At 43.9% G+C, this 20,430-nt stretch overlaps 1 protein-coding gene across 3 annotated transcripts in view; it reads left to right on the top strand.

Moving 5' to 3' along the window:
• Positions 1-20,430, top strand: part of LOC135107485 (pancreas transcription factor 1 subunit alpha-like) — an 83,903-nt gene that overhangs the window by 17,425 nt on the left and 46,048 nt on the right. The window lies entirely within an intron of this gene.

Raw genomic sequence — 20,430 nt, 5'->3', positions numbered from 1 at the left:
CATGTGTTGCGACTCCCAGACGACGGTGTGTTGTCAGCTGTATGACTGTTCCTCCTTCGTGAAATACCTAGCTCTCTCTCTCTCTCTCTCTCTCTCTCTCTCTCTCTCTCTCTCTCTCTCTCTGTTTTCAAGGCCATGAGCAAAAGTTACCACTAACACAAGAGAGAGAGAGAGAGAGAGAGAGAGAGAGAGAGAGAGAGAGAGAGAGAGAGAGAGAGAGAGAGTGCATTTAACCAAAACTGGCAACAGAATACGATAACAAGGAAACAGACCGGTAAATAATACACGGAAAGAATAAAAAAAAGTGAATGAGGAAGAGAAGGAGATGAAGAAAAAGAAGAAAAAGAAAAGGAGAAGAAGAAGAAAAAAAGGAGAAGAAAAAAAAGAGAAGAAGAAGAAGAAGACGAAGAAGAAGAAGAAGAAGAAGAAGAAGAAGAAAAAGAAGAAGAAGAAGAAGAAGGAACAAGATAAATAATGATGATAGTAATGATGACACTACTACTTACTACTACTACTACTACTACTAATAATAATAATAATAATAATGATAATAATAAAGAAATAATACGAGTAAAAAGAAAGAAAAACGAAAAGATAAGGGTGACGAAGAAGAGGAGGAGAAGGCGGAGGAGGAGAAGTAGGAGTAGGAGGAGGAGGAAGAGGAAGCTTGATCGAGAGGCTTCCGTGATGATCCTCTGAACATGTGCAAGTGTGATGAGATGAGATGAGCTTCTCTGCAATCCAAGGAGAGGGAGAGGGAGAGGTGGATGGAGGGAGGGAAGGAAAGAGGGAATCAAGAGGATGGACTCGTGGATTCAGATTAAAGCTTAGGGATGTTGTAGGGAGGATGTGGCGGGGAAAGGGGAGAGAGATGGAGGAAGGAAGGAGGGCTGGAGGAAAGAGTGAAGCGCAGCAGAGAGAGAGAGAGAGAGAGAGAGAGAGAGAGAGAGAGAGAGAGAGAGAGAGAGAGAGAGAGAGAGAGAGAGAGAGAGAGAGAGAGAGAGATTGTTAACGTCTAGATAGGATAACAAATAACAAGAATTCGAACGAGGAAACTGGACAGATAGATAAATAAAAATGTAAAGTGGAAAGGAGGGGAAGGAGGAGGAGGAGGTGATGACTGAAGAAGAAGGAGAAGAAGAAGAAGAAAAGGGGGGAAGAAGAAGGAGAAGAAGAAGAAAAGGGGAGAGAGAGAGAGAGAGAGAGAGAGAGAGAGAGAGAGAGAGAGAGATGAGAGAGAGAGAGAGAGAGAGAGAGAGAGAGAGAGAGAGAGAGAAACTTAATTCACGGATGACTGGAGTGGTGTTGTGATAAAGGGGAGGAAAGAAAAGATAGATACAAGGGGAGGGGAAGAGAGAGGCAGAGAGAGGGGAAGAGAGAAGGAAGGAGAGAGGGGAGGGAGGGAGGGAACAAGGGGAGGGGAAGAGAGAGGGCAGAGAGAGGGGGAAGAGAGAAGGAAGGAGAGAGGGGGAGGGAGGGAGGGAACAAGGGAGGTGAGTGGGGTTCCGCAGCACACGGCAGAATTAGCACCAATAGCTCCCGTGATAAATTAAGACTCTACAAACAGTGGCCACTGCTGCTTCTTTTCTCTCTCTCTCTCTCTTTTTCTCTCTCCCTTTTGAAGACGTGAAGGAAAAGATAACACTGGAGCGAAGGGTATGAAACTACTACATACACGATATTGTTATTATTCGTCTTGATGTTTTCTTCTTTTATTATTTTTTTTCTTTCCTGTGTTCGTAATGTTTTCTTTTGATTTGGTTTCTCATTATTTTTTCCTTCTTCATTTTCGTCCTTCTTCTTCTTCTTTTTCTTCCAAAAAAAGCCCACTGAGATGCCAGTCCCAGAACAGGGTCCAAAGCGGTAATCAAAAATTGAAGGATGAGTGTCTTGAAAACCTCCCTCGTGAAGGAATTCAAGTCATAGGAAGGTGGAAATACAGAAGTTGGCAGAGAGTTCCAGAGTTTATCAGAGAAAGGGATGAATGATTGGGAATACTAGTTAACTCTTGCATTAGAGAGGTGGACAGAATAGGGGTGAGAGAAAGAAGAAAAGTCTTGTGCAGCGAGGCCGCGAGAGGAGGGGGAGGCATGCAGTTAGCAAGATCAGAAGAGCAGTTAGCACGAAAATAGCTGTAGAAGATAGCTAAAGATGCAACATTGCGGCGATGAGAAAGAGGCTGAAGACAGTCAGTTAAAGAAGAGTTGATGAGACGAACTTTTGATTTACTGGGTAAATTTTACTAAATATCTACATAGTTGACATGTGTGTGTGTGTGTGTGTAAGTAACTCAGCATCGTCATCACATTATCGTTTCATTAATAGGGTTTAACAACTTATGCTAAAACTTACTATTAGTAGACGCCAAAATTTTTAAGATACCTTATCCCTGTTAGCGTCCAGGCAGTGGCATGCGTCAAGGCAATCACTTCGTCATTTGCCTTAGACTCGTTTCCATCTTGTCCTATACATTCTCAATCTCCTGGCGAATGTTTTGAGTATAAGTGCCTGTTAGTTGCTATCTGCTTAGGAAAGTGTTGATGTTGTTATCTCGATCTTTTTCCCCCGTCCATTATTGCCTTTCTCTATAAGGTACTTCTTGTGATATGAGTTTCCCACAGCCTTTCTGTGAACTCTATCCTGTTTTATCTCAGACATCAATAGTGCCAGCTGTTAGGTTACCGTTAACTAATTTCCACGTGGATCATTCAGGTTACGTCATACAGGCACCCGCTGTGCACGTTAGTTGTGTTCCCACAGCTGGTTACCACTGTTTAATGAAAGAGAAAATATCACACACACACACACACACACACACACACACTTACTTTCAATCATTCATGAGGGAAGCAGCAGTGGAGCAGAGAGTTCTATAATAGTTAATGATAACGGCTCGTGAACAAGCAGTCATCAGGCCCCCTTATGGATGTGCTTCTCCCCCATCACGCCCTGCCCCGCCACGTGCCCGGCCCTGGACAGCCCCGGGGAAGTAAACGGCGATTAAACCTTCTGCCTTCTCATTTCCGTTCTCGACGCTCAACGACCAGGTAAAACAATGCTCAGGCTGTATACACGCCCGTCGCACGCCCCGCGCCACGCCCCCCGCACGTGCCGCGTGTCGTCGCCGTGCTCCGCCACGTGCCCTGCTTCACATCTCCTTCCCTCCCTCCCTCTGTCCCAACGAGTCTATAATGGGATGTACTTTACTGATGTTTGATCTGTTTTACCTCGTGTGTAGCGGGGGGGGCGGTGGGCCGAGGGGAGTGTGAGGTCGTGGTGTTGGGTATGAAAGTGTATGTAGAAGTGTGTGTGTAGTGTGGATGTAGGAGTGTGTGGAGATGTACAGAAAAATACGGTACATGTATGTGGTGGTGTGTATGAGTATGCAGTATCTGTGAAGTATGGGGGGGGTGAGTGTGTGTGGTGGCGGATGTAGGACTGTGGTGAGGTCGTGCGAGTAAATGGTGAGGGTGGAGGGATGTGAGAGTGTGTAGTAGTGATGTGGGCTTGTACCAGTGTTGGCGATAGGGAAAGAGGAGATAGTGATGTTATATGAGTGGTGGAGTGTGTACGCAGAGGAGTGTGTGTGGTGTGTGTGTGTGTGATTCACCTACGGCCGTCTGCTGGTCACCCAGCCAGCCGTTCCCCTACGGAAAGAGCTCAGAGCTCATAGTGACCGATCTTTGGGTAGGACTGAGACCACTGACACACCACACACCGGGACAGCGAGATCACAGCCCCTCGAGTTACATTCCGTACCTACTACCTACTTGCTGCTAGGTGAACAGGGGCTACACATTAAGAGGCTCGCCCATTTGTATCGCCGCGTCCGGGATTCGAACCCGGGGCCTTCTTGGTTGTGAGCCGAGCGTGCTAACCACTACACTGTGTGTGTGTGTTTGTGTGTGTGTGTGCTTGAGGGTTGTATGGGATATGTGTATGATGGTGCTGAGAGGGTTACTAGTGAGATATTGTTCATGCTTGTCCACCATTCAGATGAATGTTTGTATGTGTGTGCCGATATGTGCTGGCTTGTGCGGGCAAAGTGTGCCTCATAATACAATGCAACACGGCTGTATGGTATTATGTGGTGTAATAACGTAAATTACAACAACAACAACAACAACAACAACTACTACTACTACTACTACTACTACTACTACTACTACTACTACTACTACTACTACTACTACTACCGCATCGGCCTTCCCCACCAAATATATTTGTTTTTGTTTTTATTACCATTTTCGCTACGATGTCTTAATTTCATTTGATCACAATTTACATATTTTTCTTAAAGTAAACGCTTCGTCATTATTCAGTGTAGTATTATATGACCTTAGTGTTGCAGCTCATAAATCAAAGACTCAGTCAATTAAATCAGTCAGTCGTAAAGGAATGTAATGCATGCTGGGACCTGGAACGTGTGGACGTGTATACCTGAAGGTGTAGCATTCTGAATTAGAGCAACGTGAGGACTTATGGGTAGTGCTGTTGTTGTGTAGTGGGGCCGTGGAGTGTGTGCCTGTCAAGAAGGGTGTTAGTGTATGCGTGTGTGTGTGTGTGTGTGTGTGTGTGTGTGTGTGTGTGTGGTGGTGAAGCGGTAGGTATGATATTGTTAATGATGGTGATTGTGTTGTGTGGTGTATTAGTGTGATATGAATGCGTGTGTGTGTGTGTGTGTGTGTGTGTGTGTATTGTGTGTTGTGTGTGTGTTCTCCTTTCCCTTTGTGTACGTACGCTTTCCTTTAATAATTTAATGAAGCAAATAACAATGGTAGTCAGTTCATGTCTTACCTTATTTTCCATTTCTCCATATTCCCGCACTTTCTCTCCTTGTCTCGTCATTTTCACCAACTGAGCTCCTCCTTCTCCTCGTCCTCCTCTTTCTTTGTTTATCAGTCTACTTACCTTTATCCATATCCTTGCTACAGTAGTGTCCCCTTCTGTATGTTATCTCGCTTCTTGTTTTTTCCTTCTTTCTTTATCCTCATTTCCCTCTTCCGTCTCTGAACTTCGGCATGCTCTCTCTCTCTCTCTCTCTCTCTCTCTCTCTCTCTCTCTCTCTCTCTCTCTCTCTCTCTCTCTCTCTCTCTCTCTCTCTCTCTCTCTCTCCTTGCTTCCCCTCCCTCGTGCTTAAGTGAGAGCGGGAGCAGATGCTGTCTTTCTCGCGCTGTGACGTCACGTTGGGGGAAGGGAGGGGAGGTGGGAGAGAGGGAGAGGGGAGGAAGGAGGAGGGAAAGGGGAGGTGGGAGAGAGGGAAAGGGGAGGAAGGAGGAGGGAAGGAGGAAACATATGTAAATAAGAACACGTGAAAAGTCGACTTGTTTCCCTGTGTCCTGAGAAACACACACACACACACACACACACACACACACACACACACACACACACACACACACACGGGAACAATTAAATAGCACGATATGATATAAATTCGATAAAAATATGAAACAAATGCCTTTTCTTTTTTCAACTCAATGTCCCTTTGGAAAAATCAGAAATTTATTTAAAAACTTATCTGTATTATCTGATGTCGAATGTGAACGTTGTAAAATAATGGCTTAACTTCAGGACTTTATAAGAAAAAATGTTTAACACACACACACACACACACACACACACACACACACACACACACATACACACACACACACAGCTGTTGCCGTACACACTAGCAGACTTGAAGGGTCAGATTACGTCCCCCTTCAACCCCTCCCTCTCCCCCTCAGGCCCTTCAAGTAAAGAGAGAGAGAGAGAGAGAGAGAGAGAGAGAGAGAGAGAGAGAGAGAGAGAGAGAGAGAGAGAGAGAGAGAGAGAGAGAGAGAGAGAGAGAAATCGAATAAGGAAAGTAATTTTACTGGATAAGAATGTGAAGTAATTTTATTTGATAGAAATATAAGTGACTGATAAAACAAGAAAAAAAAATATACATGCATACATAAGTGCAATACATAGATACATGTTGACATGGTAATTTTTCTTTCCTTATCTACCGTAAAAGCAGAGTGAATACCGGTGTCATGATATAATACACACACACCACACACACACACACACACACACACACACACACACACACACACACACACCACACACACTTCCACCGACACATTCACTTCTTTCTTTCACTGTCACTTCATCCGCACATTGCCTCCATCCATAAACCTTCTATACCCGCACACACACACACACACACACACACACACACACACACACACACACACACACACACACACACACAAAGTTCCCACGGCCTGCTACTAACCCTCGTTTACCTGGCCAATTAGAGAGCAAACTCACCTGTGGCTTCCGGCTGGCATGGGCGAGGGAAGGAGAGAGGGGAAAAAGAGGCAGGCATGAGCGGCGCGGGAAGCCAAGTCCTTGAAGTCAATTATTGAAGCGTTATGGATCCTGGACAAACATCTCGCTTGCAAATGAGAGTCACTTCCTGTCCTGCGCACGGTTAAATGAGGTCGCGGCGCGTGCGTGAGCGTGTGCGGGCGTGCGTGAGTCTACGTGAGTGGGTGGTCAGCACGTGCCAGCCTCTTCTGACACGTGCCTCCTCCTGCCCCTCCTTCCGCCCCTCCTCCGTACATCCCTCCCTCTTCTACTCGCTCGGCGGCTGCTCATCCTAAACTACAACGTTTGTCTTCCGTGTCAGCTGTTTGTGTTTTATGATCATGTCTCATTTTTCTTTTTCAGATGGCGTGTTGTCATTATTTTGTTGATTGAAGGAAACTGGTCAGGTCTGTCCTGCTGGCGTGTGGCTTTGTGAGGGGTGGTGATGGTGGGGGTGACAGTAGCAGCAGCAGCAGCAGTAGTAGTAGTAGTAGTAGTAGTAGTAGTAGTAGTAGTAGTAGTAGTAGGAATTACTGGGATAGGGACGGGAAAGAAGAGTAGTTGTTATTGTAATGGTAATTTCACGATTTATATGACTCGCCTTTCTCTACACATGCGAGGTGGTATTCTAGAGAGAAGAGGAAAGATATGACCATGCAAACAAAAAGCAAGACATCTTCTGCTACTATTTTGTTTTGATGGGAGTGAAAATTCCAAAGGGGAGAAGAAATAGTTTCTCGCCCCTTCACTCTTCATCTTTTCACTCGTTTACCGAGACACACATCCAATAGAACTTCATGGTCCGGTGGTTGGTTTCAGCCCTGACAAACCAAAGAACATTGAACACCAAAACACCAAAAACACAAAATGGGCCTTTACAGCGGTAGGAGTACTACTACTGTTACTGCTGCTACCTCTGCGGGTGCTGGTGCTGCTGCTGTTGCTCCTGCTGCTGCTAACTACGACACTAATTATCGTTCTTATCCTACATTTTTTCCCTATTTTCTTTTTTTTTTCTTTTTTTCTCTCTCTTCAGCACGTGCCGACCAATGTTATAGCCATTACGCCTTCCCAGCTGGTGGTGGTAGCGGTGATGGCGGCAGTGGCTGTAGCTTATGCAAGGAATCTGCCGGAGAATTGATATATATATATATATATATATATATATATATATATATATATATATATATATATATATATATATATATATATATATATATATATATATATATATATATATATATATATATATATATATATATATATATATATATATAAAGTTTGAAACAGATTAGACATATAAAACACAGTAATATATTTACTTGTCATGTACTGCGACAAGCTTCTTCTCTGGTCTGTTATTCAGTTAATGTCTACCTCTGCTCTAATGACCACGCGCTTTGTCCTCTTTCTTTCACTTCATCCCACTCCATTCCATTCCCCCTCCCTCCATCTCCCCGCCCCTCTAACCCTCCGCCCCTCTATTCCTTCCTCCTTCCCTCTCTCTCCTTACAACTGAGTGAGCTCGCCTTTTGAGGGTGATGGATGGATAGGCAAGGGCGAAGAGCAGGGTAAAGGGAAAAGAGGGGCTAAAGGAAGGAAGGGGAAAGAAAAGGAGAGAAAGGAGAGAGGAAGGTAAAGGGGAGGGAAAGGGAATGGATTAATAGTACATCTACTTCATGATGAGTTTTTATCTATCTATCTATCTATCTATCTAACTATATATATATATATATATATATATATATATATATATATATATATATATATATATATATATATATATATATATATATATATATATATATATATATATATATATATATATATATATATATTATTGCTGCTGCCGGTACTGCTGCTGCTGATGCTGCTGTTGCATTATTGCTGTTGCTGCTGAAGAGAGAGAGAAGAAGAAAAAGAAGAAGGAAAAGAATGTAGTGGTTGTGGGCGGCAGAAATGTTTCATAATATAGTCCCTCAGACTGGACTGGACATCATCCTACCCTCGCCTTTCCTCGGCATTGTAGGTCCGCATGTGAAATGTGGCATGTCAACCTTCCTGGCGTTTGATATTCAGTGCGTCCAGCTCTGCACGGTCACGTCTACACAAAGAGGTTTATAAAACTGAAAATGTTCCAGACCGTCGCGTACAGCAGTGCGAGCCGACCTTACATTTCAGTGTTATTAATTTTATGCCATACTTCTTCATTCTGTCTCTTTTTATTTATTTTCTATTTATTTATTTACCTTTTTTTTTATTTATTTCAGGTTACGTTTCATGTTTCCCTTCCATTTTTTGCTACTAAAAGTTAATCTACTGCCTTCGACTACTTTCTTTCCAGCTTTCCAGCCTTATTACATTTATTACTAAACAGTTGCATGTAATGTAGGCACTATTGAGACTTCCTTTCCCTATCGTCCATTATCATTATTATTATCATTATTATTATTATTATTATTACAGTTTTATGTTTTTCAATATGCACATTCTGTTTATCTATTTATTCATTTATTTATTTGATTATTCGGTTACTTATTTATTTCGAGTTTCACCACTGTCAAAAGATGAGTAGATGAAATATTTCGGTGCACGGAATGCTGCAAAATATTTAGAAAATCACCAAGTAGCGATTATTTCCACGCCATTTTACTTGCCTATTTATTTATTTATTTTATTTTTTTTTTTGCGGTAGAGATTGTCACTTTACACTATAACAATTACTGAAGAAGAAAAAAGAAGAGAGAGAGAGAGAGAGAGACAGGAGAGAGGGAAAACAAAAGTGAAAGTGACATTATTTTTTTTTCTGAAGCTTTTAAGACTTCAATTACCGGAGCTAAAAAAAAAAATAATAAAATAAAATAAAATAAAAATATAAAGAAAAAAAACTGACAGGTGACCATATTCTTCTCCTGACGCCCTTCCCACTGCAATTACTGGAAGCGAAAAATAAGAAATGAGGTATAAAGAGAAAACAAAAGCAGTCCCAAGCCTTCAAGTTATACAGGTGACAATTCTTTCCCTTCCTATTTTTTTTTTCCCCGAGCGTCTCAAGAGGTTATCTAAATTCTGATAAAAAAGCCTCGATGGTCCAGCTGTCACCTCCTTCCCCCCTGCACCCTTCCACGCCCTATCCTCCTCTACACCCTTCCCTACACCCTCCCACGACACCAAATACTACACCCTCATCAATTAAACGTTTTTATTTACCTGTATAACTTTTTTTCTACCTTTCCTTTTTTGTTTCTCTTTCACTTGTCCCAGTCAGCGAAATTAATATATCAGTTTTTTTTTTTCTTTTCTTCCTCCCCGCCTCCTCCTCCTCCTCCTCCTCCTCCTCCTCCTCCACTAAGTCAAGGTATTGTAGTGAGGATATTAGAGCATCCTATTTTTTCGTGGTGTTCGATAATTTGTAGGTGAGGGGAGCCATTGTCACCTGAGGCCACAATTACCGCCGCGAATGTCAGGTGGGCGCAGGTGTGTGGTGGCTGGCGGGGAAAGAGAGAAAGGGTGGATGGGAGCTTAGGATATTGAAGTTCTGGACATCTATTTTTTTTTTCTATACCTCTTTGATATTTCCTGCGTTTGTGTGTGTGTGTTGGGAGGAAGGTGTGTGTATACAGGGGGGGAGGAGAAGGTGCGTGTGTGTGTGTGTGTAAGTAAGTGGTGTCCTCTAATGACGAGCATGTTCTCTATTGGAGATGGCGGTGCTGTCCTCTGGCGGTGCGGGAGAAGTCTCGCATAGCCTTTTTACTGGACAGTATGGGCGCGTACTTGCTGCTTGTTTGTCCCTGGTCCTTTGTATCCTGCCTTGCGAATTAAAAATAAATAAATAAAAATAAATAAATAAAAATAAAAGATATCTGGATTTGACTTTGGTTGAGTCAGCTAAGAAGAATGACCCTTGTGTAACGCGTGCCATCATCATCATCATCATCATCATCATCATCATCATCATTGCTGTTATGAGAAACCTTATCATTTATCAAAACAAACAGACTGATAGGGACAAACTGAAGAGAGAGAGAGAGAGAGAGAGAGAGAGAGAGAGAGAGAGAGAGAGAGAGAGAGAGAGAGAGAGAGAGAGAGAGAGAGAGAGAGAGAGAGAGATATGTAAAATATAAAGAAGCGAAGCAGACACTCATTTACTCCAACACTTTCAATTCAGACGTTTATCACACACACACACACACACACACACACACACACACACACACACACACACACACAAGAAAATAAGGGAAGCTGCAAGAAGCCATCAGGCCTACACGTGGCAGTCCCTATACGAAACATGCCTACCTACTTGTATTTCCACCTGCCTTCCCCATCCATTTGTCTAATCTTCTTTTAAAGCTTCCTAACAACTCAGCACTAACAGCCTGATCAGTGAGTCCGTTCCATCCATCTATTACTCATTTTTGAGAGCCAATTCCTCCTTATCTCTTTTTTGAACCTACGTGAATTTTTCAAGCTTGATCCTATTATTTCTTGTTCTGTCCTGATTACTGATCCTGAGAATTTTAGTTACGTCACCCACACACACACACACACACACACACACACACACACACACACACACACACACACACACACACACACACACACACACACACACCCACCATCATCATCGCTGGCCTGTCAGGTGTTCGTCCTAAACTTTTATCCAGTAAGCGAGCCACCGCTGTATTTTTGTCTCTTAATTACGTTTCCGAGAGAAAGAAAACGCTGCCTTTTTACGACGAAGCCTTGAAAGCCAATCCCGAGGAGTCTCATTAAAATGCACTGCCGTCATCTGGCTGGGCGCCCCTCTCCCTCCTCCCCTGCTTTTCCCCTCCCTTCCTGCTTTGACCTTTAGGAGAGCGCACGGCCAGAAAGACTCGCGCCGCTGGAGAATCACTGCACCGCCCATGTCCTTCTTGCCCCAGCCCCGCTTGTCTCCTTCAGCTCGCCTTTGCGTTGAAAGAAACAAATATCATCTGTCGGGTTAGTGCAAGTTTGAAGAAGTTTTCTCCCTCGCCTGAATAATTCCAGGACCGGCGGGTCAAGGTGCGAGGTGCCGCGACGACCCACCGAGGAGGAGCAACAGGAGGAGGAGGAGGAGGAGGAAAAGATTGTGTATGTTTCGGTCTGATTTATTTGTTTGTGTTCCTCTGTATTGCTACTTGTCAAAAGAAAAGTGGAACTGTATTTTCGAAGATGAACTTACTTTTCTCTATATTTCTGTCAAATATTTTTGTGTTGTGTTGTGTTTACGTTATTTGCGGGTATGTAGGAAAGATTTTATTGGCAGGTGGTTCTAGAACTGTACACGTATTTTTCTCTTATTTCCGTAACTTTTTACCAAGTTGCACAAGTTACATTTTTTCGTTCATGAAAGGAAATTATCTTGCATGAATACTACGTCACGTGGCCGCAAATGTGATTGTCATTAAGGAATACAGGCCACTAGGAAAAGTTTGATAAAGACACTGACGAAACTTTTTTCTTTTTTATTCTATATAATATGATCAGCGTATGACATTGTTTGTCCGGACACCTATGAGCACGCACACATTGCTATCACTGGCTCCATTAACATTCCTCGTCATGTGATGAAATACTCAGTTAAAAAGTAAGGGATTTGCGTCTTCTTTCTCCCATCCCCTTAAGTGCACATAAAAAAAAAAAAAAAAAAAAGCGTTTGTGTTGTCTTCTCTGTGGTGGTTTGGAACGCGTCATCAGTGGTATTTTGTCTCTCTTTTGTACCGCGCCTCCAAGGCTTCTGTTCAAGTGCTGAACAAAAAAACACTGTTTTGGATGTAGGGAACGTCTGCCACTGAAGAAATCATGGGTGTGGTTTGGTGGCGGAGCGTAGCACCAAGACGCCATGGCTTATTAAACACCTTGTCTCCCTCCGCGACGCTCACATTAAAACAAACAAACCTCTCACTCTCTCGCCTGATTGCCAGGCGACGTATTCATTGCCTGGCGCTCAGTCCTCCGGGGCAAGACAGTGACACTTCCCGCCCAACACTAGGACGAAAATCCATCGCCACAGTAGGAGTGGAACAGCCTTGACGCCGGCAGTGGTGAGCCGAGCCTTGATCGCGTCACCACCGCGGCTGCTCAGTTGAATGTAAATCGAGGGTGAATAATGAAATAAGTGTGACATTAAGGCTGACTGTGGTAATTATTCTAATGACATTGGCCCGACCGTGTTCACCTGTCTAGTCATTAATGCAGGTGGGAAGAAAGCCTGCAGGCGGCTTGGGAAAGACGGAACTTTGAGTCATTAAGGTGAATCAAGCGCCGCCCTTTGCAACCGCTTTTCGTGTGTTCTGCCGCAGTGGTGGATGGAGTGAGAACTTGTATGTTGTGCAGGGTTTCTCATTCATCTATTAATTTTCACCACACTAGCCTGTCACATTTTGCCCTTATTGAGGTAATGCAAACCTCGTCTTGTGCAATGCCTTAAAAAACTAAATTCTCTCTTCAGTCTACTCGACACAACCTTCCACACAACTATGTCTTCTTATTTATTGAGACTCAACCATCCCCTTCTCCTACACTGAGAACACCTAGAATGTCCTTTACTAAAAATCTCACTGGACATTTCACATATCATGTCTTGCATAAACAGCTTCCATAATGTCAAGTGTTCTGTGTCGTCCTCGCCAATTTTATCTTCACCTTGAAGATGCTAATATTTTACAAACAATCAGGCCTTTTACGAAGTGTGACTCCTATAATGGGGCGTTCCACTCGCACAAAAAACATTCTGCCTCATCAGTTTCCCTTCTTTTAATTCACTCTTTGCAATATCACTCGCGCCACAGTGTTGAATATCTTATATACGTACATTCTGCCGTTATCTTCATGGTTATTGTCCTCCTGAAGTTGCCAACTGCTTGCCTACTCCCTCCTGCGGCCCCGTTGCATGAGATTTGATTCTTTTGTCCATCCTTCTAAGAGGATGAGGAGGAAGAGGGAGGGGGGAAGGAGGAGCACGAGGAGGAGGAGGAGGAAGAAAAGGAGGAAGAGAAGTTTAATATCGCAAATAAATCACAAGTGCACAAATAAGAGAAGATGAAGAAGGAAAAAAAGCAAGCGAAAGAAGAGAAGGAGCAGAAAGAAGAGGGGGAGAAGGAACATATACATCACTTCTCCCCGCCCTTCCTCATTCCTTCCCTTCTTTGGCCCAGAAGAGAGAAAAACAGGAAAACAATCATCCTCTAACAATCACGCATTTATAACCTCATCAGTGAAGTGTCAGTGAGAGGTGGATAAGGCGGGATAAGTGGATAGGTATGTGAGTGGATGGATGGACGGGAAGGGAAAGCCGAGGATCAGCCATTGCCGCTCCTCTTTTGTTTACTGGCGAGCGAAAACTGTAGTAAAGCTTACCTCCCCACCTCTTTTTTGTCATATTTTCTCTTCTTTCCTCTTTTTTATGATGGTCCACACGTGCGTGAAGAGGAAAACGAGGGCGGAGGGGTTTAGTGGGCGCGAGGAGATGATAGGGAGAGGGAGAGGAAGGCAGGGAGGGCTAGGAGGGGAAAGGAGCGCCGGGAGAAGCAGGGAGAGGGGAGCAGGAGTGGGGCGATAAAGCTCTCGATCCCAGCCGCTTGATTTCCCACTGACGATCCCGCTGGCCGACCATTAAATTGTGATAGTAGTGTGTGTGTGTGTGTGTGTGTGTGTGTGTGTGTGTGGAGTCTAGGCAACTTAAACTGCAGTAGATAACTTTTTTATCATAAGAAAGAGGGAAAGTGAAGTTTCTAGAAGGGCAAGAGAAAAAAAAGGAGTGTGTGTGTGTGTGTGTGTGTGTGTGTGTGTGTGTGTGTGTTTGATGTATGGTTAAATTTCATGTGCTGCACTTTAGTTCCTTTGAATTTGAAACTGCTTTCAATAAAAAAAAGATGACGAACTGTGAAAGATAGAAATCATTATGTAAAGATCATAACCTATTTAGACTGTACGAGTCCCGCTGCAAGAATACAGGTTCCAATTCCCAGAAGCCAGCCTTGTTCATGAGGGCGTTTCGCTGAGACACACCAAAGGGATGTCCGTAAAGTTAGAAGCCGAAACAAGTTACTCAGGAAAAGAAGAGTATCTGTCTACCCAGTGGCTCGAGTTTCCAAGAGTGTGTATGGGATGTGTAGACAGGCGATGGCTGGTGAAGTGACGCGCCTCCCCTTCAGTGTGTGTGCCGTTATTGATGATGATGAATGTGAGGAAGGCGTGCAAACACACACACACACACACACACACACACACACACACACACACACACACACACACACACACACACACACACCCATCAATTGTCCTTTAGGATTATTATGTTTTCATTCCAGAAGCCGTATAATTTTACATATTTCGCTGAGACTGGGCCATCACACGGAGAAAGAAGCAAGCAGTCGTAAGAGATTAGCAGCACTATAGGTTTGAAAGGAAAAGGAATACTAGAAAAAAAAAAAAATCCCTAGTCGAGGCTGTCAGGGGCACGGCGCGTTGAGGACAGAGAAGTGTGTGTGTTCATAAACCAGTACTTGGGAAAGGTATGAGCATCAGGCTGATCGTCCACGAGGCGTGATGACGAAAACGTACTTTGTTGAGATAGTTTGGTTGAATGTAAAACCAATACATATTATTACTGCTATTATTATTACAATTGTTGTTGTTGTTTTGTTGTTATCATTATTATGATTACCGTTGTTGTTGTTATTATTATTATTACCATTAGCCTTACCAGTGGAAGGAAGAGCAGCAGCAGCAGCAGCAACAGCAGCAGCAGCAGCAGCGGTAGTAAGCAGCAGTAGCAAGTAGCAGTAATAGTAGTTGTAGTTGTTGTTGTTGTTGTATCATCATCATCATCATCGTTAGTATTTTCCCAGGAACAGCTTTCATCTCATACTAACCATGTGTTGTGGTCGAAGCCTCATGATACACCACGAGGCACAATAGCAAACAGGTTGGTCCGTGTGCCTTCACTCCGAAGTCACTGAGTCAGGCTGTGGATCCACGCTTGCCTATCAGCCACCTCTGCCGCCACCAGCATGTCAAGGGCACCAGGAAAAATATAACCCCACGTAGCATCTGGAGAAGAAAACGCGGACGAGCAACGGTGCTTTATTAACCATTTCAATAATATGCTAATGATGGAATTATTATACTGTTTTATTTTGCTTTGAGATTTAACATACGAAAAGCTGCAGGATAGTATATTTTCTCATATGGACGACCATTCCTGACAGATATAGAATACAAGGCGAAGAAATCATTAATAATCTGGGGACTTATTTGGAAACGCTTTGGATTTTTATAAGAACTATTTTAAGTGTCAACAGAGATCGTTCCCCAGATTCTCATGATTGTTCTTATTTTATTCATAATGTAGAATCCTTGCCAAACTATCACTAGAATAATGAAAACATCCTTGAAAATCCCAACTACTTCCACGGGAGCCTGTTCAAAGTAATCGCGACAAGGAGCAGTATTTGGGAATGTGGTCACTCATTACACGTAAAGAGGAAAAAAAAATATTATGGAAAACCTATTTACTTGTTAAGACAATACACCCTCCCGCCTCTTACCGAAGTGAATGAGGGGCGTGAAGAGCAGTAAAAGGGAGAGAGGAGAGGAGAAAAGAGGAGAGGTGGATGAAGAGTCGGGAGGAGGAGGAAGAGGAGGAAGAGGAGGGTTGCGTAGAGACTATAGAGCTCTGTATGGGGAGTGGGGAGAGACGAGGGGCGTGGAGGGGCGGGGCAGGTGGGCAGCCGCAGTGTCAACATTGACAACCACCATCACCACCACCACCACCTGCATCACCTACCCCGCCCTCCGCCCTGCCTCTCCCCTCCCTGCCCGCCTCCCAAGCCTCTCCCTTCCTCGCTCCCCTCGCCTCCGTTCATAATCTTTGTGCGGATTCCAAATGGTTCATCCGTGACTGAGTGTTTTGTGATCGGACGCTCGTATGCTTTTTAAAGAAGACCTGCCTGCTGCTGTGAGAGAGAGAGAGAGAGAGAGAGAGAGAGAGAGAGAGAGAGAGAGAGAGAGAGAGAGAGAGAGAGAGAGAGAGAGAGAGAGAGAGAGAGAGAATCGTATCAGTACTCGTATTTGTTATTTGGAATTTGAATTTGAAATTATATATATATATATATATATATATATATATATATATATATATATATATATATATATATATATATATATATATATATATATATATATTAATTTTTTTTTATTTGATGTGTGTGTGTGTGTGTGTGTGTGTGTGTGTGTGTACGGACGTAGGAACACAAGGGCGTGGTTGGAGAGTGAGAGAGGGGGGGGGGGACAGTTGGTGAAGGGTTGGTGGATGGAGGGGGCGCTCACCGTCCGATTCGCTCAAAGTAATAAGATTAAAATTACATTCCAATTCTCGCTAATTCTGTGTAGAGCGAAAGGTTTTGGCGGCGATTTCAAAACATTGGTGTAACGCTCCCGGGTTTAATCCTCCCCGGCCCCGCGTCTCACTAATCTACGCTCGCGGTGTATAAATGTTTCGTCTCCTCCCGTCACGACCATTTAGAGTTTTAGACCAACTCATTCCCTTGCGCTTTATTACAGTAACTGTTTTCTTCTGCATGTGTAAAGATATATCATATTCATTGTAGTTCTGGTGGCAGGAAACGTAGGAAGTACTTCATAGATCATCAGAAGTGGCTGAGCGCCCGGGAGCACACCGGCCAGGGCGGTGGTGGTGGTGGCGGCCGCCGAGGTAAACAAACCCTGTAGGATTCGCCTTTTTGCAGCTGAGCCTCGGCGCGGATTTGCATCTTAAAATATTTTCCAATTTACTGTTTGAGCTCGACAGATGGCTCGAGGGGCACACGATGCTTTCTTTTTTTTTTTCTTACTCTTCTAATTATGTATTTTGTATTTCAAGAAGAAAATGTTTATGAGAATCAAGCTTTACCACTAACCGCCTTGAGGAGACACACATGAAATCATGACACAGTCACATCCCACGTACGGATAGAGAGATCCGTGTGAACTGTTACAAAAAAAATATCTTCAATCACATATCATCATCATCATCATCATCATCATCATCATCATCATCATCATCATCATCATCATCACCACCACCACCACCACCATCGTCACCATCAATATATTTGATTCCGGTGCAGCACAAAGAACTCCCCAAGGGCGTGGAGGGTGTTAAGTCGCGCGCGCGCGCGCGCGGGCGCACACACACACACACACACACACACACACACACACACACACACACACACACACACACACACACACACACACACACACACACACACACACACACACACACACACACACACACACACACACACACACACACACACACACACACACACACACACACACATATATATATATATATATATATATATATATATATATATATATATATATATATATATATATATATATATATATATATATATATATATATATATATATATATATATATATATAATATACAAACACACACACACACACACACACACACACACACACACACACACCTAGTATATACATTCTTCCAAAATACACTGGATATTGCATAGAAAAGTTCCTTAATCCAGCAATGAGAGACAAATATAAAACCTTAAAAGATATGAGTTAAAATTGGCTCAAATAAATAGATGACACAACATGAACGAAAGGGGAAGGGCCACCACGTGCCGTCAAGTGGCTCCCGAGAAGGGCGTTATCAGCCCCTCGCACCTTTGCCACTCCGGGAATCCCTCGTTACTCCCACACCTGCCGCGGCCACCCTGTGCAGCACCCGCAGAATGAATCAAGAGGAAGGAAAGGAGGGACAGGAAGGACGGTGGTTTCGAAGGGAAGGAAAACCAAGAAACTTATATATAAACTCAGAAGTGAAAAAAAGAAAAATTGAAGAAAGAAGAAAAAAAGAAGATAAGAAGGAGAAGGAAAGGTCTAAGAAGAGAATAAGGAGGAAGAAAGGTCTAAGAAGGGGATGATGAAGAGTAAGGAGTGAGGACTACGAACCAGTGTGTTCGGGAAGGGAAAGATGTTAAGGAGAAAAGAAAAATAACGAAGGAAAAGTAGCAGAGAGTAGGTAAACGAAAGAAAAGAAGAGCAGGTGAAGGAAGAAGCACGATATTACAAAGGAGGAGGAGGAGGAGGAGGAGGAGGAGGAGGAGGGGGAAGATACTGAAAGAGGTGTGTCTGGAGAGCCCCGCGTGTGCTGTTGCGGTAATCTCGTGCTATCATCACGCGCCTCCAGGAACCCCGCGCCTTCCTGCCTGCTGATAGCACATCTCTATTCTATCTTGAGTGTCTGGGAGGAGACGGCGCGCGAGCACGACCGGTGTCTGACATGAGGCAGAGGAGGAGGCGGCGGATGAAGTACTGCTACTGCTGCATCTGCTGCTGCTGCTGTTGCCGCTGCTGCTTTCTCTCGGTGATGCTGCTGCTGCTGCTGCTGCTGCTGCTGCTGATGATGATGATGATGTAGGACGAGGAAGGAAGACAAGGACAATAATGCATGTACTACACAAGCATAAGTGTGTGTGTGTGTGTGTGTGTGTGTGTGTGTGTGTGTAATTTTTATTCATCTATCTATTCATGAGCCTATTCATGAATTTAGTGTAGGATAGGGCGTGTTGTTTATTCCTGCACCACGCCACGCTGCTTCAGGACACCTCGTGCCTTTTCTCTGAATAATCACCAGTGTCTGCAGTGTGTAAAGAGACGAGCACAAATTGTTGTAATCCGGCAAAAATTTGAACTGATGATCTCCGTGTCGTGTCTTTTACTGAAAGCGTCAACCATCACGTTACTGGAAAACACACACATTAAAGTATGTTTTCTGCTGATAATTACTGCAAGATAAAGCATTTTCCCGTGTGTCAGTGGCCGGTGTGTTGAAGCGGCAGGTGGACAGGTGTCGCACGGCGGAATCGAGCCAGCTGGTGGGAACGCTGCTTGTGGGGAGGGGGAGAGTGGGGATAGGGATATGTGGGATTGTTGGTAGTGGTGAGGAAGAAGAGGAATGGAATGATGGTGATGACGATGAAGGTAGAAGAGTAGGGAGAGTAGCAGAGGATAGTGCGGTGGTGGTGGTGTCCTCGATAGTAAAGACGATGGAAAAATATGATGGTGGAGGTGGTGGTGGGAAGCCGCCGGGCAGGTGCCACACTCACCTGAGTGTTGAGTGGCAGGTGACAGATGTTTGTGAGAGGCAGGCAGGCGTCCAGTGTGGTGACAAGCCGGCATCTTCTACCTTTTCTCCTCCACATGTCCTTTGTTCCCATCTCCTTCAGCCCCGCCTCCCTCAGCCTTCATTCCGTCTGTAGGTGAATGTAGCGATAAGCTGTGCATCGCCTTGCATAACAGTTCACGGCTACACCTTTGCCAAGAACTGCGGTCGGCAAATTTCTTCATATAAAGAGTGCTTTTGCATGCGCAGGAATACAAAGACATCCTAGTGTCAGTGGTTTCTTTCATTTTACACGTGATATTTTCATGAGCCACTGCCGCCTCGCACTCAAGCTCCATGTTGTTTGCAGCGAACGTGGAAGTCATGTGGGCGCACGCGGGAAAGTTGAGATCTAAGAAAGGAGAAGTAAAGACTAATCAATGAAGATAAAAGGAAAGACGGACTTAAAAAGCAAGAAGAAAGTTAGCATCTAATTTGTGTTGTGATGCCGCTTCTCGAGTGTGTACTAGTTGCTTTATTATCATTATTGTTATTATTGTTATTGATGTTTTTGTTGTTGTAGTTGATGTTGCATATAACAGCTGCCGAAGGTGTCAGAAATATGTACTGTGCTTGATTCCCAGCCACAAGGTCACACTGGCGTCGTTGCTTACCTTGCTGTGAATGATTCCGAGGCTTGAGCCGAGGAGTTGTGACCTTGATTCCGTGCAAAATATTAGTACTCCTAATCCCTTGTGTATGTGTGTGTGTGTGTGTGTGTGTGTGTGTGTGTGTGTGCGCCACATGGGCATGCATGTTTGTTACAAGAGCCTAGACATAATGTACTTCTGATGCAAAAGTACACCAACAACACGAATTTCGTAAACACTGATTCATCCACTCCTTTAACTGCT

Source organism: Scylla paramamosain, chromosome 15, assembly GCF_035594125.1.
Source record: "Scylla paramamosain isolate STU-SP2022 chromosome 15, ASM3559412v1, whole genome shotgun sequence".
NCBI lineage: Eukaryota > Metazoa > Arthropoda > Malacostraca > Decapoda > Portunidae > Scylla > Scylla paramamosain.
This window is presented reverse-complemented; position numbering and strand designations above follow the sequence as displayed.